At 43.3% G+C, this 5,863-nt stretch overlaps 2 non-coding genes across 2 annotated transcripts; one reads left to right on the top strand and one right to left on the bottom strand.

Annotated features, from left to right (window-relative positions):
* Positions 1-867: 867 nt before the first annotated feature.
* Positions 868-974, top strand: LOC120253753. The gene has a single exon (XR_005534398.1). It is a non-coding gene; the product is annotated as a small nucleolar RNA R71 (small nucleolar RNA).
* A 4,338-nt stretch (positions 975-5,312) lies between these two features.
* Positions 5,313-5,419, bottom strand: LOC120253755. Its single transcript, XR_005534400.1, has one exon. It is a non-coding gene; the product is annotated as a small nucleolar RNA R71 (small nucleolar RNA).
* Positions 5,420-5,863: the final 444 nt, after the last annotated feature.

Below are 5,863 nucleotides of genomic sequence, written 5' to 3'. Positions count from 1 at the left end.
TCACTACTTTCTTCAACTAGCTTGGTGTCTTTCCCGAAGGCTACCCCACTTTTCTTGACACTTGGGTCAACTTTGACTCTTGTCTCCACTTGCCGTCCGCTTCTAAGAGCACCCTAGATGATGTTCAGAATTTGCCTTCACGAGTTCCCCTACTCGATGCTAAAGTGACTTTACCGAAGCTTGGAGGTTTCTCAAGACTGAACCTATCTCACTGAACTGTTCAGCGTGCTGAGTGAGCTGAGCATTCACCTTGCCAAATTGTGCGTCCATGCTACTAGTTAGGCTATTGAACCTGTCATTAGTACTGAGCATGAACTTGGCAAGGACATCTTCAGTAGTAAATTTCTTCTCAAAGGCTGGTTGTTGAAATTGAGATCCTTGAGGTGGTGCACCTCTTTGTTGTTAGCCTTGGTTCCATGAAAATTTTGGGTGGTTCTTCCACCCCGGATTGTAAGTTGAGCTATACGGGTTCTGTTGATTTCGTTGCCCCCCCAATATAGTCGACATTCTCAATGGAAGCAACAGAGGAGCTAGCAATAGGACATTGGGCTGCACCATGCCCACCACCGCAAGTACTACAACTCAACACTGATTCTGGCCTCGAACTACTGCCCATAAGAAGATCAAGCTTTCGAGGTAACCTTTGCGGCCAAGGCATCATTGCTACTAACTTCGTAAAGCCCAACAGTCTTTTGTGAAGATCCTCTTGAGGCCCAATGTGATTCATTGCTCACTATAGAATCAAGTAATTGCTCGACATCATCAGGATACTTTTTGCTAAGGGAACCACCCGTTGTGGCATCAATAAGTTGGCGAGTAGCATAATTCAGCCGATTGTAAATGATTTGTACTCGCATCCATGAGGCAAAACCATGATGGGGGCACCTTCTAAGGAGGTCCTTGAATCTCTCATAGGCTTCAAACAATGTTTCAGACTCCCCTTGTTTAAATGCTGAAATTTCATACCTCAACTTCGGTGCTTTACTTGACGAAAAATACCTCCCAAGAAATTTCTCAACCATATCCTTCCATGTTTTAATAGACCCCGGAGACAGTGATGTAAGATAATGATAGCTCCATCTCTCAAACTGAATGGAAATAGTCTCAAATGGATAGCATCGTCCGACACCCCATTAATCTTGAATGTAGAGCAAATTTGGAGGAACCGGGAAAGGTGGTCATGTGCATCTTCATTTGTAAGACCATTGAATTGAACCGAGTTCTGGACCATGCCGATTATACTTGCTTTAATTTCAAAGTTGTTGGATGCCACAGATGGTGCTTGAACACTAAATTCATCACCCGTTAATTGGGGTCTTTCATACTCAGATAGAGTGCGTCGCTCTTCGGCCATGATTGAAGACTCTCTATCCTCAATTTCAATGTTCTGTGTACCGGACTTTTCACCAACTTCTCTCAATTTCTGATGAAAAGTTCTTTCAATCTCACTATCCGGCGTAATCAAGGTCGATGGATTTGAATGTGTCATGCATAGTACCTTGCAAAACCAAGAAAGATGATAGAAAGTTAAGATCAAAGGAAAAGAAAAATAACAATAACAAATGAGTAAAGAATTGAATGGCTAGGGTAATAATCTAAGAGTTTCCTAGAATTCCTTAAAGTTCCCCGGCAACGGCACCTAAAACTTGATTGCTTCCCCTCAAGTGTACAGGATCGCCAAGTAATACCTCGTGTGAAGACACGAGGATCATATTCCACAGGGCTAAGGATCTCTTATTACTCCTTCTCGACCTATTATCTATCCTAAGATCTCAAGTGAGGGAATTTACTCTACTAGGTTGATAAGTGCTTTAGTAGAAATATTTTTATATATGTTTTACATGCATTGAGCATCATTTTTACCATGATTTATGTCTCATATTGTGTATTTGGTGTTCTTATATGCATATAGGTTATGAATGCCTTGAAGAGTAAAAAGGAAGCAAAGATAGGCTATAAAAACACAATGTTGGGAGTTCTTGTTCAATTCAAGGACCAAGACACGAGAGGAGTTCATAAACGTGGAGATGTGTGCCAACTTCCAAGAAGATTCAAGTCAATTCACAAGTTGGAAGGGCACAAAGGAAGCCACATCTTCATATTCCTTCTCTTTGTGAAGATTGCAAGACCTCTCAAAGATACGTCGATGAAAAAACGTTTTATAGCCTACCACATGAACGTGTGCCCGGACATGTGGCCTCAAGAGAAGAGTGTTAGGACCGCGTTTTATGAAAAGTACTGTAGCAATTTTACTGTAACAATTTCGCTATAGCAGTACAATAGCAAATTACTGTTCACGCACCCGCGTGAAAATTCATGTAGCCCACGCAGGCGCGTGGAAAATCCACATGGGTGCATGGGGGCCGTGACAGACGCGGTCTAAGGCCTATAAATAGCCGTTTTGCCCTATTCTTTCTCATCTTTTGTGCGGCTCTTGAGGGGTGAGACTGCTGGGTTTGGAGAGGAGGTCTTTGCAGCTTTGGAGGCACTTCGTCACCAACTTTGATCGATTCCTCCTCTGTCACAGCATCAAGGAAGACACTGGTGAACCTAGCTTCGGAGTGGGTCCTTCAAGACGTCAAAGTTCTCTATCAAGGCCATCAGTTCATATATAAGGGGGTTTATTTCTATGGTTTTAATGTACTTTCATTCAATGATGGTGTGTTTTGTATGTTGCTCAATGGAGAGCTAAAACCCTAGAGGGTATTTGGGCTTGTGAACCCTAGGATTCTCATCTTTTGTGGATTTGCTTAGTGTTTCTGATAAGTGCTTGTGCGATATGAATCAGAAGCGTTCATTCCTTATGTTGAGCATTACTTTTCTCGGGTTTTTACACTAATATGTGTGTTTTTATGTTACTTTCGTGCAGGTAGGGTTGTGAGGCCGAGTATGAAGGAAAGAAGCTAATGTGGATCGTAATGCACCAATTTTGGAGGAAATCTTGCTAAGGTTCAAACGTGAAGACATAGGTCGGGTGTGAGATGCTAGAGTGTGTGCCAACCTCCTCGTATTCTAGTTGGCACATCCATTTGGAGGGGCACAAGGGTAGTCACACTTGAGCATTCCGACTTATGCACATAGAACAAGAGCTCCACCAACTTGTCTATCATTGAAGAAGCAAGTGATTCACGACGGGAACGTGTGTCCGTTTGCGTTACCCCAATGAAAGTATGGATTCGGGAAGCTATTCAGGCCGAATACTATAGCAGAGCAATGTAGCAACACTGTTCATAGCCCGTCGAGAAAACTGGAATTCAGAGATTCCACACGGGTGTGTGGAAATTATCCACGCCCATGTGGAAATTCCACATGGGCGTGTGAAAAATCCACAGGCCCGTGTAGTCGCCCGTCTCCAGCCCTATTTAAAGCCGATTCAGTACCAATTTCAGCATTCTATTCTCCATCTTTTCCCCAACTTGAGAGAGGGCTTCGGCTAGGGTTTTGAGTGGTATTGGCTAAGGTTTTGGAGAGGTTCTACGGCTCTGACATCACGCGTCATTTGGAAGAAGGTTATTGGGAGAGCTTTCGTCGGCACCGATCCGGCAATGTGTATCCTTGGCCGGACAAAGTATCCCTTGCGACGGGTAGAGGGCTCTCCATAAGACCAACTACACGACCATCAAGCGGTTTTTCTATGGATTCATTGCTTTTATATTCTATTTCTTTGATTGTATTTAGCTCCATGGAGAGCTAAACCCCTAGTGGGTACTTTGGTATTTGTGAACCCTAGGATGTATTTATTTCATTGAATCTCTTTATTATGCTTTCAATTAATTCATGTTTATTGTGAGTTCCAACCTTGAATACTTGATTGTATGAACATTTCCTCTAGAGTGACACTAGGGTTGAGAGTTCTTGTTGGTAACCTTGTGAGTGAGTCACACACTATGAGTGTTAGACAAAGCTAGGTTGGAGAGGGTTGAGAGGGTGAGTCGAGAGGTACAGGAGCGTCCCCTTTCCCCTTCGACGTGATAGATTCTACCTCCGTTCCTCGAGTTCTTTACGGCCATAATAGAGTGAATGGTCTAAGGGATGACCCTCCGCTGGGGCTTAGTTGCGAGTGCAACAGAGTGAAGCGTTGAGGTGATCTTAGTATCTAAAGCTTAATCGTGGTTAGGGACCTTCCACCTGGACCAAAGGGTTAGGTCTATAATTAGGAAGAGATTTATCACTTGGAATCCCTAGAGCTCATTGCAACTCTATGCGAGTGCGAGGTGTTGATATTGTTCGATTTCTCCTCCGGGACATGTATAGAGTTAGGCATAGTTGACCTTAGATTTGGGACTATGTAATGAAGGATTTCCACGACTCACTATTGCATTGATTAGGAAGCATAATAGAGGGTTCTTGCACTTGAAGCGATTGTCCTAGGAGGAGTATTATCCGAGTACCACATCTTTATCGATTGCCTTACCTTCTCCTTTACTCGTGCTCTCTTACTTGTTGAATTTACTTTTGAGAATTGAATCAGTGTCACACTTATCATTTATTTTTCACATAGCTAAGAAGCGGATTAAGTGTTTTTATTCCCTACTCCCTGTAGATTCGATACCCGCTCATCCGGGATTATTACTTCGACAAACCCGTGCACTTGTGGGATATACTTCGATAAACCCGTACACTTGCGGGATATACTTCGACAAACCCGTGCACTTGCGGGATGTTCCCTACTCCGTGCACTTTGCACTTTGTTTTCTTAGCTAGTTCACCATACATTCTATTTCCTATCTTCTTATTCTATCATCGTTCTGATTTCTTTTTCTTTTTCTTTTTGGGTGCAGCTCCAGGTTATAACCCGAGGGAATCCCTCAATATTGGTTGAAGGAGATCCTGAGCTTCAAAGTACACTTTGAAAAAAAGGGAAAAAGCTTTTGTAAGAACAGTCTAATTTAGCTGATTTGGAAGTGGAAAGATCTGTAAACATGGCAGAACAGAACGAGCAACAGCGAACATTATCCGATTATGCCAGACCTTCATTGTTGGGGACACAATCGAGTATTGTGCGTCCCTCGATTATAGCTCAGAACTTTGAATTGAAGCCGGCATTCATCCACATGTTGCAGCAATCCGCACAGTTCAACGGTTTGGCCGATGAGGATCCAAACAGTCATATACAGAGTTTTCTCGGGGTGTGTGATATGCTGAAGATAAACGGAGTGACGGATGATGCCATCAAGTTGAGAGCCTTCCCATTTTTCCTAAAGGGAAGAGCGAAGTAACGGCTACACTCATTACCTAGAGCATCGATTACCACATGGGAGGAGATGGTAGAAGCTTTTCTTGCCCGTTATTTTCCTCCCGGAAAATCTGCAAAGATTAGGAATGAGATCTCATCCTTTGTTCAGTTGGAATTGGAGTCTCTATTTGAGACATGGGAAAGGTTCAAGAAGCTCCTAAGAAAGTGCCCGCAACACGGATTCCCGGAGTGGATGATTGTTCAAACCTTTTATAATGGCTTGAACCTGAGTACAAGGCAACTCTTGGATGCGGCAGCAGGAGGTACCTTAGGTAGCAAGACCCCCGATGACGCTCGGTAGTTAATTGAAAAAATGGGGTTAAACAGCTACCAATGGAACGCTAGGGAGAAGAAAAAAGTGGCCGGTCTCCATGAAATAGATGCGGTAACTTCATTTGCGGCTCAAGTGGAGAGTTTGAGTAAGAAGTTAGATCTTCTAACTTCAAATAGAGTAGCGGCCATGACTAATTGCAATGGGTGTGGTGGAGGACATGCTCCCTCCAATTGCCCGATCTCTATCGGTGATGTTTCTTCGGTGGAGAACATTGATTTTGTAGGTAATAGCATGAGACCTCAAGGAAACCCTTATAGCAATACCTACAATTCGGGTTGGAAGAATCATCCCAA

The sequence above is a fragment of the Dioscorea cayenensis genome, unplaced genomic scaffold (assembly GCF_009730915.1).
Source record: "Dioscorea cayenensis subsp. rotundata cultivar TDr96_F1 unplaced genomic scaffold, TDr96_F1_v2_PseudoChromosome.rev07_lg8_w22 25.fasta BLBR01000187.1, whole genome shotgun sequence".
Taxonomy (NCBI): Eukaryota; Viridiplantae; Streptophyta; class Magnoliopsida; order Dioscoreales; family Dioscoreaceae; genus Dioscorea; species Dioscorea cayenensis.
Note: the sequence above shows the minus strand (reverse complement) of the source record. Positions and strands in the feature narration are given on the sequence as shown.